At 41.1% G+C, this 13,345-nt stretch overlaps 1 protein-coding gene across 1 annotated transcript in view; it reads right to left on the bottom strand.

Moving 5' to 3' along the window:
- Positions 1-13,345, bottom strand: part of Kcnh8 (potassium voltage-gated channel subfamily H member 8) — a 439,763-nt gene that overhangs the window by 50,617 nt on the left and 375,801 nt on the right.

Here is a 13,345-nt window from a genome sequence, read left to right as displayed (position 1 = left end):
TCTAATTGGGTGGCTGTATATGTATGGGCCACATGTGGGGCAGGCTCTGAATGGGTGTTCCTTCACTCTCTGTTTTAATCTTTGCCTCTCCCTTCCCTGCCAAGGGTATTCTTTTTCCTCATTTAAAGAAGGAGTGAAGCATTCACATTTTGATCATCCGTCTTGAGTTTCGTTTGTTCTAGGGATCTAGGGTAATTCAAGCATTTGGGCTAATAGCCACGTATCAGTGAGTGCATACCATGTATGTCTTTCTGTGATTGGGTTAGCTCACTCAGGATGATATTTTCCAGTTCCAACCATTTGCCTACGAATTTCATAAACTCGTTGTTTTTGATAGCTGAGTAATATTCCATTGTGTAGATGTACCACATTTTCTGTATCCATTCCTCTGTTGAAGGGCATCTGGGTTCTTTCCAGGTTCTGGCTATAATAAATAAGGCTGCGATGAACATAGTGGAGCACGTGTCTCTTTTATATGTTGAGGCATCTTTTGGGTATATGCCCAAGAGAGGTATAGCTGGATCCTCAGGCAGTTCAAAGTCCAATTTTCTGAGGAACCTCCAGACTGATTTCCAGAATGGTTTTACCAGTCTGCAATCCCACCAACAATGGAGGAGTGTTCCTCTTTCTCCACATCCTCGCCAGCATCTGCTGTCACCTGAGTTTTTGATCTTAGCCAATCGCACTGGTGTGAGGTGAAATCTCAGGGTTGTTTTGATTTGCATTTCCCTTATGACTAAAGATGTTGAACATTTCTTTAGGTGTTTCTCAGCCATTCGGCATTCCTCAGCTGTGAAATCTTTGTTTAGCGCTGAACCCCATTTTTTAATAGGGTTATTTGTTTCCCTGCGGTCTAACTTCTTGAGTTCTTTGTATATTTTGGACATAAGGCCTCTATCTGTTGTAGGATTGGTAAAGATCTTTTCCCAATCTGTTGGTTGCCGTTTTGTCCTAACCACAGTGTCCTTTGCCTTACAGAAGCTTTGCAGTTTTATGAGATCCCATTTGTCGATTCTTGATCTTAGAGCATAAGCCATTGGTGTTTTGTTCAGGAAATTTTTTCCAGTGCCCATGTGTTCCAGATGCTTCCCGAGTTTTTCTTCTATTAGTTTGAGTGTGTCTGGTTTGATGTGGAGGTCCTTGATCCACTTGGACTTAAGCTTTGTACAGGGTGATAAGCATGGATCGATCTGCATTCTTCTACATGTTGCCCTCCAGTTGAACCAGCACCATTTGCTGAAAATGCTATCTTTTTTCCATTGGATGGTTTTGGCTCCTTTGTCAAAAATCAAGTGACCATAGGTGTGTGGGTTCATTTCTGGGTCTTCAATTCTATTCCATTGGTCTATCTGTCTGTCTCTGTACCAATACCATGCAGTTTTTATCACTATTGCTCTGTAATACTGCTTGAGTTCAGGGATAGTGATTCCCCCTGAAGTCCTTTTATTGTTGAGGATAGCTTTAGCTATCCTGGGTTTTTTGTTATTCCAGATGAATTTGCAAATTGTTCTGTCTAACTCTTTGAAGAAATGGATTGGTATTTTGATGGGGATTGCATTGAATCTGTAGATTGCTTTTGGTAAAATGGCCATTTTTACTATATTAATCCTGCCAATCCATGAGCATGGGAGATCTTTCCATCTTCTGAGGTCTTCTTCAATTTCTTTCCTCAGTGTCTTGAAGTTCTTATTGTACAGATCTTTTACTTGCTTGGTTAAAGTCACACCGAGGTACTTTATATTATTTGGGTCTATTATGAAGGGTTTCGTTTCCCTAATTTCTTTCTCAGCTTGTTTCTCTTTTGTATAGAGGAAGGCAACTGATTTATTTGAGTTAATTTTATACCCAGCCACTTTGCTGAAGTTGTTTATCAGCTTTAGTAGTTCACTGGTGGAACTTTTGGGATCACTTAAATATACTATCATGTCATCTGCAAATAGTGATATTTTGACCTCTTCTTTTCCGATCTGTATCCCCTTGATCTCCTTTTGTTGTCTGATTGCTCTGGCTAGAACTTCAAGAACTATATTGAATAAGTAGGGAGAGAGTGAGCAGCCTTGTCTAGTCCCTGATTTTAGTGGGATTGCTTCAAGTTTCTCTCCATTTAGTTTAATGTTAGCAACTGGTTTGCTGTATATGGCTTTTACTATGTTTAGGTATGGGCCTTGAATTCCTATTCTTTCCAGGACTTTTATCATGAAGGGGTGTTGAATTTTGTCAAATGCTTTCTCAGCATCTAATGAAATGATCATGTGGTTCTGTTCTTTCAGTTTGTTTATATAATGGATCACGTTGATGGTTTTCCGTATATTAAACCATCCCTGCATGCCTGGGATGAAGCTTACTTGATCATGGTGGATGATTGTTTTGATGTGCTCTTGAATTTGGTTTGCCAGAATTTTATTGAGTATTTTTGCGTCGATATTCATAAGGGAAATTGGTCTGAAGTTCTCTTTCTTTGTTGTGTCTTTGTGTGGTTTAGGTATAAGAGTAATTGTGGCTTCGTAGAAGGAATTCGGTAGTGCTCCATCTGTTTCAATTTTGTGGAATAGTTTGGATAATATTGGTATGAGGTCTTCTATGAAGGTCTGATAGAATTCTGCACTAAACCCTCTGGACCTGGGCTCTTTTTGGTTGGGAGACCTTTAATGACTGCTTCTATTTCCTTAGGAGTTATGGGGTTGTTAAACTGGTTTATCTGTTCCTGATTTAACTTCGGTACCTGGTATCTGTCTAGGAAATTGTCCATTTCCTGAAGATTTTCAAGTTTTGTTGAATATAGGTTTTTATAGTAAGATCTGATGATTTTTTGAATTTCCTCTGAATCTGTAGTTATGTCTCCCTTTTCATTTCTGATTTTGTTAATTTGGACGCACTCTCTGTGTCCTCTCGTTAATCTGGCTAAGGGTTTATCTATCTTGTTGATTTTCTCAAAGAACCAACTTTTGGTTCTGTTGATTCTTTCTATGGTCCTTTTTGTTTCTAGTTGGTTGATTTCAGCTCTGAGTTTGATTATTTCCTGCCTTCTACTCCTCCTGTGTGTATTTGCTTCTTTTTGTTCTAGAGCTTTTACGTGTGCTGTCAAGCTGCTGACATATGCTCTTTCCTGTTTCTTTCTGCAGGCACTCAGCGCTATGAGTTTTCCTCTTAGCACAGCTTTCATTGTGTCCCATAAGTTTGGGTATGTTGTATCTTCATTTTCATTAAATTCTAAAAAGTTTTTAATTTCTTTCTTTATTTCTTCCTTGACCAGGTTATCATTGAGTAGAGCATTGTTCAATTTCCACGTATATGTGGACATTCTTCCCTTATTGTTATTGAAGACCAGTTTTAGGCCGTGGTGGTTCGATAGCACGCATAGGATTATTTCTATCTTTCTGTACCTGTTGAGGCCCGTTTTTTGACCAATTATATGGTCAATTTTGGAGAAAGTACCATGAGGAGCTGAGAAGAAGGTATATCCTTTTGCTTTAGGATAGAATGTTTCATAAATATCTGTTAAGTCCATTTGGCTCATGACTTCTCTTAGTCTGTCGACATCACTGTTTAATTTCTGTTTCCATGATCTGTCCATTGATGAGAGTGGGGTGTTGAAATCTCCCACTATTATTGTGTGAGGTGCAATGTGTGTTTTGAGCTTTAGTAAGGTTTCTTTTACGTATGTAGGTGCCCTTGTATTTGGGGCATAGATATTTAGGATTGAGAGTTCATCTTGGTGGATTTTTCCTTTGATGAATATGAAGTGTCCTTCCTTATCTTTTTTGATGACTTTTAGTTGGAAATTGATTTTATTTGATATTAGAATGGCTACTCCAGCTTGCTTCTTCTGACCATTTGCTTGGAAAGTTGTTTTCCAGCCTTTCACTCTGAGGTAGTATCTGTCTTTGTCTCTGAGGTGTGTTTCCTGTAGGCAGCAGAATGCAGGGTCCTCGTTGCGTATCCAGTTTGTTAATCTATGTCTTTTTATTGGGGAGTTGAGGCCATTGATATTGAGAGATATTAAGGAATAGTGATTATTGCTTCCCGTTATATTCATATTTGGATGTGAGGTTATGTTTGTGTGCTTTCATTCTCTTTGTTTTGTTGCCAAGACGATTAGTTTCTTGCTTCTTCTAGGGTATAGCTTGCCTCCTTATGTTGGGCTTTACCATTTATTATCCTTTGTAGTGCTGGATTTGTAGAAAGATATTGTGTAAATTTGGTTTTGTCATGGAATATCTTGGTTTCTCCATCAATGTTAATTGAGAGTTTTGCTGGATACAGTAACCTGGGCTGGCATTTGTGTTCTCTTAGGGTCTGTATGACATCAGTCCAGGATCTTCTGGCCTTCATAGTTTCTGGCGAGAAGTCTGGTGTGATTCTGATAGGTCTCCCTTTATATGTTACTTGACCTTTTTCCCTTACTGCTTTTAATATTCTTTCTTTATTTTGTGCGTTTGGTGTTTTGACAATTATGTGACGGGAGGTGTTTCTTTTCTGGTCCAATCTATTTGGAGTTCTGTAGGCTTCTTGTATGTCTATGGGTATCTCTTTTTTTAGGTTAGGGAAGTTTTCTTCTATGATTTTGTTGAAGATATTTACTGGTCCTTTGAGCTGGGAGTCTTCACTCTTTTCTATACCTATTATCCTTAGGTTTGATCTTCTCATTGAGTCCTGGATTTCCTGTATGTTTTGGACCAGTAGCTTTTTCCGCTTTACATTATCTTTGATAGTTGAGTCAATGATTTCTATGGAATCTTCTGCTCCTGAGATTCTCTCTTCCATCTCTTGTATTCTGTTGGTGAAGCTTGTATCTACCGCTCCTTGTCTCTTCTTTTGGTTTTCTATATCCAGGGTTGTTTCCATGTGTTCTTTCTTGATTGCTTCTATTTCCATTTTTAATTCCTTCAATTGTTTGATTGTGTTTTCCTGGAATTCTTTCAGGGATTTTTGTGTCTCCTCTCTATGGGCTTCTACTTGTTTATTTATGTTTTCCTGGAATTCTTTCAGGAATTTTTGTGTCTCTTCTCTATGGGCTTCTACTTGTTTATTTATGTTTTCCTGGAATTCTTTCAGGGATTTTTGCGATTCTTTCAGGCATTTTTGCGATTCCTCTCTGTAGGCTTCTACTTGTTCTCTAAGGGAGTTCTTCACGTCTTTCTTGAAGTCCTCCAGCATCATGATCAAAAATGATTTTGAAACTAGATCTTCCTTTTCTGGTGTGTTTGGATATTCCATGTTTGTTTTGATGGGAGAATTGGGCTCCGATGATGCCATGTAGTCTTGGTTTCTGTTGCTTGGGTTCCTGTGCTTGCCTCTCGCCATCAGATTATCTCTAGTGTTACTTTGTTCTGCTATTTCTGACAGTGGCTAGACTGTCCTATAAGCCTGTGTGTCAGGAGTGCTGTAGACCTGTTTTCTTCTCTTTCAGTCAGTTATGGGGACAGAGTGTTCTGCTTTCCGGCGTGTAGTTTTTCCTCTCTACAGGTCTTCAGCTGTTCCTGTGGGCCTGTGTCTTGAGTTCACCAGGCAGCTTTCTTGCAGCAGAAAAGTTGGTCTTACCTGTGGTCCCGAGGCTCAAGTTCGCTCGTGGGGTGCTGCCCACGGGCTCTCTGCAGCGGCAGCAACCAGGAAAACCTGTGCCGCCCCTTCCGGGAGCTTCAGTGCACCAGGGTTCCAGATGGTCTTTGGCTTTTTCCTCTGGCATCCGAGATGTGTGTGCAGAGAGCAGTCTCTTCTGGTTTCCCAGGCTTGTCTGCCTCTCTGAAGGTTCAGCTCTCCCTCCCAAGGGATTTGGGTGCAGAGAACTGTTTATCCGGTCTATTTCCCTCAGGTTCCGGTGGTGTCTCAGGCAGGTGTCCTGCCGCTCCTGGGCCCTCCCCCACGGGAGCCCAGAGGCCTTATACAGTTTCTTCTTGGGCCAGGGATGTGGGCAGGGGTGAGCAGTGTTGGTGGTCTCTTCTGCTCTGCAGCCTCAGGAGTGCCCACCTGACCAGGCGGTTGGGTCTCTCTCTCACAGGGTCTGGGGGCAGAGTGCGTTGTTCTTTTTAAAAGTGTTTTTCTAACTTTCTCTGTGTTCTCAGTTTATGTCCATGTTTCCAAACATAAATTGCTGTAACTGGGAGGAGATTCTTTCACGAGTGCTTTCAGGAACTGTGTTCTTAGATTTCAGATATTTAGCCTTTCTATCTATTGTGGGGGACCTCTTGTTAGCCTGTTTCTTTGGGGGGTTTTCAGGAAACCTACAATGTTCCATCGTTCGGAGGACTCTGGCTTTAGAACTGTGAGTATTAATTCTAATCCCTGTGCTAACTTTAACTAGGCTTACAGATCCTTATTCATGGCTCTCTGACAGAATTCTGTTTGTTTTTCTTCCATATATGGTGCCAGCTTTTGGATATATATGTGACTAGTAGGCTCGAAGAGAAATGTAACCTGGATGCTAATAGTCATAGGTTTCAAAGATAGTTCATCTTGCTGGCCAGACCTGGGAGTGTTTGTGAATGCCGGGAAATGCAGTGACACAAAACAGTCACCATATGTTCTGCTTTCAAGGACTCTAATCTTAACAGAAGAAAATGTAAGTGGGATTACCTCATCATGAAAAGCTTAATGTCTTGAAGAGGTTTATCTTAGAGTTCTGCTTAATCATTTTCCTCAATGACACAGAACCAAAGCCTTTAAATCTCATTCATTTGTTCAAATGCACCTTCCTACCCCCACCCCCACTCCAAGCTATTTTCTGGTTCATAATTTCAATCCTTTCCCAAGTCATAGTTAGCGTATTTTCTGAGTCACATTTCTGACTTCTTGGCTGCTAGTCCCTCTACTCAAGGCAACCATTCCTTTGTTCCCAGAATTCTGGGTTTAAACGGCAAACAAATAGCTTGAATTCCATCAGATGTAGACTGCGAGTTCTGCCCGCAGAGCACAGTCTGCTGTAGGATAAGCAGGCTGTCTCTGCCATATGCTGTTCTTTCTGCTGCTGCCATCCTTTTGGGGAACTTCATGGAAAAAATACTATGGAAGCTGTTTATCCTGGGATTTTGTGATTTGTTTTTAATTTTAATTTTATGTCTACCAACTTAGCTCACTTACAACTGCTTCGATCATGCCACCCACTTCCTTCTGCTGGAACAGCTGAGCCAGGGTTTGAGATGAGGGGACTAACAGTAAATGTCCCAGGTGACTAAGAATGGCTTGTGAAATGTTCCTAGACTCACTCAGTTCCAAGCAAAGAAATGCTAGCTGTAACAAAGCACTCAGGATTATTCTTCCAGCTCCCATGAGAGTAAAATCTAAGAGGAAGAACACTCACACGTCATGTTTTTGTAATTTGGCTGAGAAGTGTGAACAAAACCTAAATTAAAAATAGTGCTTTATTCACTTACAGACTCAATCCTTCAGCACAAACATATGTGTACATGAGTGTGTGGGCGTTTTCAAGATTTACTGAGAATGTGTTATTTGTTGGCAAATGGGATAAACTCATTATTTAAAGCGTATTCTAGGGAGGTGTTAAGAGTTTAAACTTCTTACTGGAATAAATCTGAGACCATAAAAGAATTAGCATATTATCTGGTATATTTGAAATGATTGTAGAATGGATAATGTACTTTTTTTAAAAAAAAAAAACATGGGGCAAGAGAAGGAAGGAGAGAAAGGATAGCAATGGACACAGTCTGAAAAGCACATTTGTGAATGGAAAGAAGGTCTTCTCTAAGAGTGAGACCACAATTCTAGAACCACTAATGAATGAATGTTTGCAAATGAACAGGAAGGAGCACATGCACTACACACAGAGGAAAGGATAGATGGCCAAGGCACAGTAATTAACCATGATTCTTTGGTTCGAATTGTGAATATGTCTCCTGAAATACTTAGTTCCACTGGGCTTTGTAAGGAATTAGACAAAATGTAATTCAGGCTCAGAGGTCGAGATGAGTGTGATTGGGAGCTGTCTTCACCTCTAGACTGAAGCAGGGTCAGAGCAAACCAGGTCTCTTCTTTTTGAGGAGGAGGGAATTCTTAGACAAATCAGGTTTTATTCAGAAGACTGGGATTTGTTTAAGTTTAAATCCTTCCCTCATTTTGAAATCTCAGGAAGTAAATCAGTCAGACACTCAGTTTCCACGTCAATGAGCATGATCCAAACTCCAGAGACTCAAAATAAATAAATAAACGAATGATCATTTAATGTAACAAATCAAACATAACACACCGCTAGTAGACACTGGCATCGTTTCCTCTGTAGTTAACTGTATGTGCCACTAAGTAATCATCCGACAGTCATCTGGTGAGACTACCTCTTATTTTGAAACGTGTGTTTGCCGTGGTTTGTGGGAGACTTTATGTAAGTGAACAGTTCAGACACCTCCTCAAAGACTGCCTTTTCCGTTCTCTGCGTGAATAAACGGCTGCTTCTCTTTATGTTAGTTTGAGTGGATTAATGTCACAAGAATACAACAAAAATTTCCACATGCAGCCAAAGTCCCCACTTAGTGGTTGGTTGTCTGCGTTGTCATGAAACACTTTAAAAACCTCACTAAAGTATAATGTACAAAAGGGTCTACACTTAAAAAACATATATTTTGATTTATTGTCAAAAAGAGCTGTGGTTCATTTACTTATAGGTTTGCCTTATAAAGCTGATTTATTAGTGGGAATTTTTCCTGTTGAATAATACTACATTACCTATTGTGTATCTGGAATTCCATGCTTTTAGGATTAAGGGACCAAGCAAACAGTTTTAACTTTATTATGAATGTATACTACGTTCCGGTTGGGCTTTGGAGTCAGACAGCTTGCAGTTGAAGTTCAGGTTTCTCATCTCCCCTGCTTACTTGCTGATGAACTCCAGAGCAATTTTAGCTTCTCTGATCCTTAACTAGTTTTCTTATCTGAAATATAAACATGTTTAGTACAACATGAACTGCGCCCCCAACGGGTCGAGTATTTGAATGCTCAAGCTGGTGGCATGGTTCTGAGAGTTTATGAAAATCTTTTGGTCATGGAGACTGCCTAGTGGCTACTAAAACAGACCTTCGAAGTACACTACTCAGCCTTACGTCTAGGATTTGCTTTCTTTTCTGTAGATGGAATCACCGGGCTCTGAGCTCCCACTGCCGCACACTGAGCCTGACCTCTGTGTCTTCCCTACCGTCATAGACTGAGAGCCCTTGAAACGGTGGGCCATAATAAACCCTTACCCCTTAGGCTGTTTCTGTTGTGTTTTGTACCAGGGATGACAAAAAACAGCCAATGCAACACTTGACCTATTTATATAAACTCTCGATGGGATGAAATACGTTCTGTAGTCTGTAAAGTGCCTAGGGCAGAGGTGGGCTCATGGAGTTACTGTTGGCAGGATCAACAATGTCTTCTCACAGATCTTGGCTGTGAGGATAGAGCTATGCTGTGCCAGCTACGGGGCAATTACAGGGATGACATTTGTTGGCTTCTAAAACCTAAATCATCACCAAGAGTGTATGTGTGGTGGGGGAACCTTTGGACCACACTGTGCACTTCAGTCAGTGGGTCTGAAGATTCCTGGAAGACAGAGTAGGCAGTTTCTCATTCCGAAGGACTAAACAGAACCAAGCCTATCGATGACCATGTGTGTTCCTATGCAATTTTATAGGCTTTATTTCAGGCTAAACATCTGCTGCTCCCTACAAGGTAGAAACAACCATGGAAGAAAAGATGTTTATTTGCTTTTGCTTTTCCCCCTCTTATTTATGGATGTCAGGTGAGATTTCTTTTTCTATCTTTCCCAGACCAACTTGCCTCTTCATCTTCTGGAGGAGCTTTAAAGTCTAATCACTCATGCTTCACAGATAGATGGCACCAAGTACAGTTGATGTAGGGCATGTGCCAGCAAGAGGCTACACAGGACAAACTCTAGGGCATATCAGTGTTCCCCACATGCTCATGGGTTGAGGGCTTGGCTTCCTGTGCACAGATGAGGCTTTTACCAACTGACTAGAGTATGAGGGATGAGACTTAACAGATGGGTTAACCCTGCTGTTTATAACTTAATGGGATGTTGGAAGGTGGTGACCCTGTTGTAGAAGGCAGGTCACTGGGGCTTGTCCTCAGAGAGGGTACTTGTCTTTTCTCCTTTCTTTCCCCACCACCATTTACTCCACTACACCTTTGCACCTCTTCACCACAGCCCAGAAAAAGCAAGAGCCAGACAACTGTGGACCAAAATCTCTGATGCCTTGAGCTAAAATTAACTTTTTTTCTTTTAAGTAGATTTTTCTCAGGTATTTTCTCACAGTAGCAGAGAGCTTACTAACATAGTGTGTCACTAAAGTCACTTAAACCTTTTTTGTATGTAGAAATGGTGTCTTGGTGCCATTGGGAATGCTGCTGAGAAATATTTGCGTGGAAACCTACAGTGCTATGATTACACAGAAGAGACCCATCCTTCCCACCATTTGTTGTAGTTCCTCTAAGAGCCAGCAAATGAGTGTTTCTCTGGTTTGTTACTTATTGCAAATATTCATCGTACATGGTTGTCATGTAAGCCATCAGGCAATATAGTGTGTATTAACCTATTTCGTGACTCCATGACTGATGACAGCTTGACCCAAGCCGTAACACATTTCAGTACCAGAATTAGGCTAGAATTCTGGAATTAATCAACAACTCATTTCTTCTACTTAGAGGAGTTAAGAAAAGAGTGAGTGTATTAATGTTAGAATGGGGAGGACATACAGAGAGAAGTAAGGAAAAATGTTGGTGTGTGTGTGTGTGTGTGTGTGTGTGTGTGTGTGTGTGAGAGAGAGAGAGAGAGAGAGAGAGAGAGAGAGAGAGAGAGAGAGTAAGTAAATAGTGACCCCCTTCTTTATTACTCCATTTGGATTGTTTCCATTGTTTTCACTTAGTGTCCTCCTTCTGAATTGTCTTAGAGTCTTATTGCTGTCAACAGACACCATAACCAACATGAGTTTTTATAAAGGACAACATTTAATTGGGGCTGGCTTACAGGTTCAGAGGTTCAGTCCATTATCGAGGTGGGACCATGGCAGCATTGCAAAATCGAGGCAGGCATGATGCAGGAGGAGCTGAGTTCTACATCTTCACCCAAAGGAAGCCAGGAACAGACTGAACATGACTCACCCCCAAACATTTAGAATGTTTCTGTCAATGTCCTTATACTAGCTCATCCTAACTGACAGAAGAGATTTCTCAAAGAGCCACTCTGCAGCTTAAGAAAAGAGAAGAATAAATCCCTTCATTTGACAAGTTTTGGGATTACAAACTTGTCTCCCTGAAGCAGAAGTCTAGGCAGGAATAACAATGTCAGGGTTGGACACTAATACGCGTTCAGAGAATAGTGGAGTCTATTGAGCCAGACTTCAGAGATCTTTAATAGTGGAAGTGGATGAGGAAAATTATAGTGTAGAGAATGAAGCAGTAAGCCTGATTAATTATTTAGAAGAATTGGGGCTGGGTAGCGTTCTTGAGATGGGACAGCAGTTAAGAGTGTTTGTCAAACAACCCAATGACCAAAGTAGAAAAAGAAAGCAAATTCCTGAAAGACACACACACACACACACACACACACACACACACACACACACACACAGTGAAAAAGAATAGAAAGGCACACTGGGCCACTTTGCTGCAGTTAGAGGTAGGAGGCATCGGTTGTGACACGTTCAACTGTAAAGTTCATTCAGTCACCATGAGTATCAAGACAACTCCAGGCTCTGGAGATGCTAAACAAGACACCTTTGCCTTCAATGTACCATATTGCCTTAATCCCTTCTAAAATCACCTAAAATCTTCAGTATGAAAAAAGCTTCCAAACATAACATTGGATGCAAGGACCATATCTAGTCTGTCACCCACTGAGTTCTCCCTGCCTGATGCTCTCTTAAGCTCTGTAACAGTCTGCAGTGGTGAAAAGGGCTGACCACAGGACATTTTGAAGACTTTTTTTTCCTAAAGGAAGAAATTTTAAGACAGACAACTGAAAACAAAGACACCTGATGGACCACAAGTCACAGAGGATGAATGACAACATGATAAAGTGACATGTGAGTGCCTCAATGTGCGATTTCCTGAGAATATTCTCTCAGAGTGGGACACTATTAATTATGTTCTTTTACTACCTGAGCCTGTGCTAGCAGATGTAGGCGTACACGGGCTACACTTGGAGAACTAAAAATCTAGGCTGTCAGATGTAATTTTTAAAATTATTACTATTTGGTAAATCATTTTAAAAGAATGCTGCTTCTGAGCAGCCCAATTTTATTTCACATTGAAACAAAGACTAAATTTAAACCAAGTACCTTCCTTGGAAAAATTCCCTTTCCCATAGAGTCTTGGCAGGAATTACATCATACGTACGCACATTGAGAGCATAAGGTGCTGGCAAGTCCAGCCTTTCACTTGAAGAATCTAGTCAGCCTCCATTCTAGGAAGCATGGAGCTGAATGCCATAGATTCAGGATAGCTTAGTCATAGAAGAAATTGCCTAGGCAAGATGCAGCTCAAAAGTATATGCACTATGACACTTACATTTGATGGGGCTGTCATAAAAGAAAAAGAAAAACAAAAACATGGAACTGGGGCCAAGATACAGTTCAGTTGGCAAAGTGCTTGTGGAGGACCAGAGTTCAAATCCCTGCCTCCCTATAAACATCTCGTGTGAATATGTGAGCTTGTTCTGGGGAGGAGGAGCCAGAGCCTTCCTGAGGCTTTCCAGCTAAGCAGTCTTGTCAAGTTAGCAAGCCTCAAGAGCAGAGACTTTCTAAAAAATCAAGGTAAACAGTATTTTGAAGTTGATCTCTTGTTTTCATGCATGTATACATACAGTCATATATGGCTACGCATGCACACACACACACACACACACACACACACACACACACAGTCCCTACTGAGTCCAACTAAGCTTGTCTGCATTCAGTGAGTATACTGTTGGCTGTCCATTGTAGCATGAGAAACGTATTAGAGGCACCACCTCTTAAGAAAATTGACTGTTTTTCTCCAACTAGCAACTAGGATGTCACCCAGGAGTGGGTCTTGTGCTCTGCACCGCCCCCTAGAACAGCCATGCTTGAATACTGACTACATTAGTTTGTGCAGGTCTTGTTTTGGCAACCACAGCTCCAAGAGGTCATCAGGTAACTGCTTGTCATGCTCAAAGGCACTGTCTGGCAGCCGTACTCTCCAGCCGCTGGCTCTTCCAAATGTATGTCCTTTCTTCTCTCTTCTCTGAGCCTTAAGGGGAGCTTTGATGTCACCCTCAAATCAGTTGCGTCGTAGCCCAAGCAACAGAGTGATTGCTGGCTTCTTGGCTCTCTCAGGCAGTAGTGTTCTACAGGTCAACCCACTTCCATAGAACATG

Source organism: Rattus norvegicus, chromosome 9 (assembly GCF_036323735.1).
Source record: "Rattus norvegicus strain BN/NHsdMcwi chromosome 9, GRCr8, whole genome shotgun sequence".
NCBI classification, from domain to species: Eukaryota; Metazoa; Chordata; class Mammalia; order Rodentia; family Muridae; genus Rattus; species Rattus norvegicus.
Note: the sequence above shows the minus strand (reverse complement) of the source record. Positions and strands in the feature narration are given on the sequence as shown.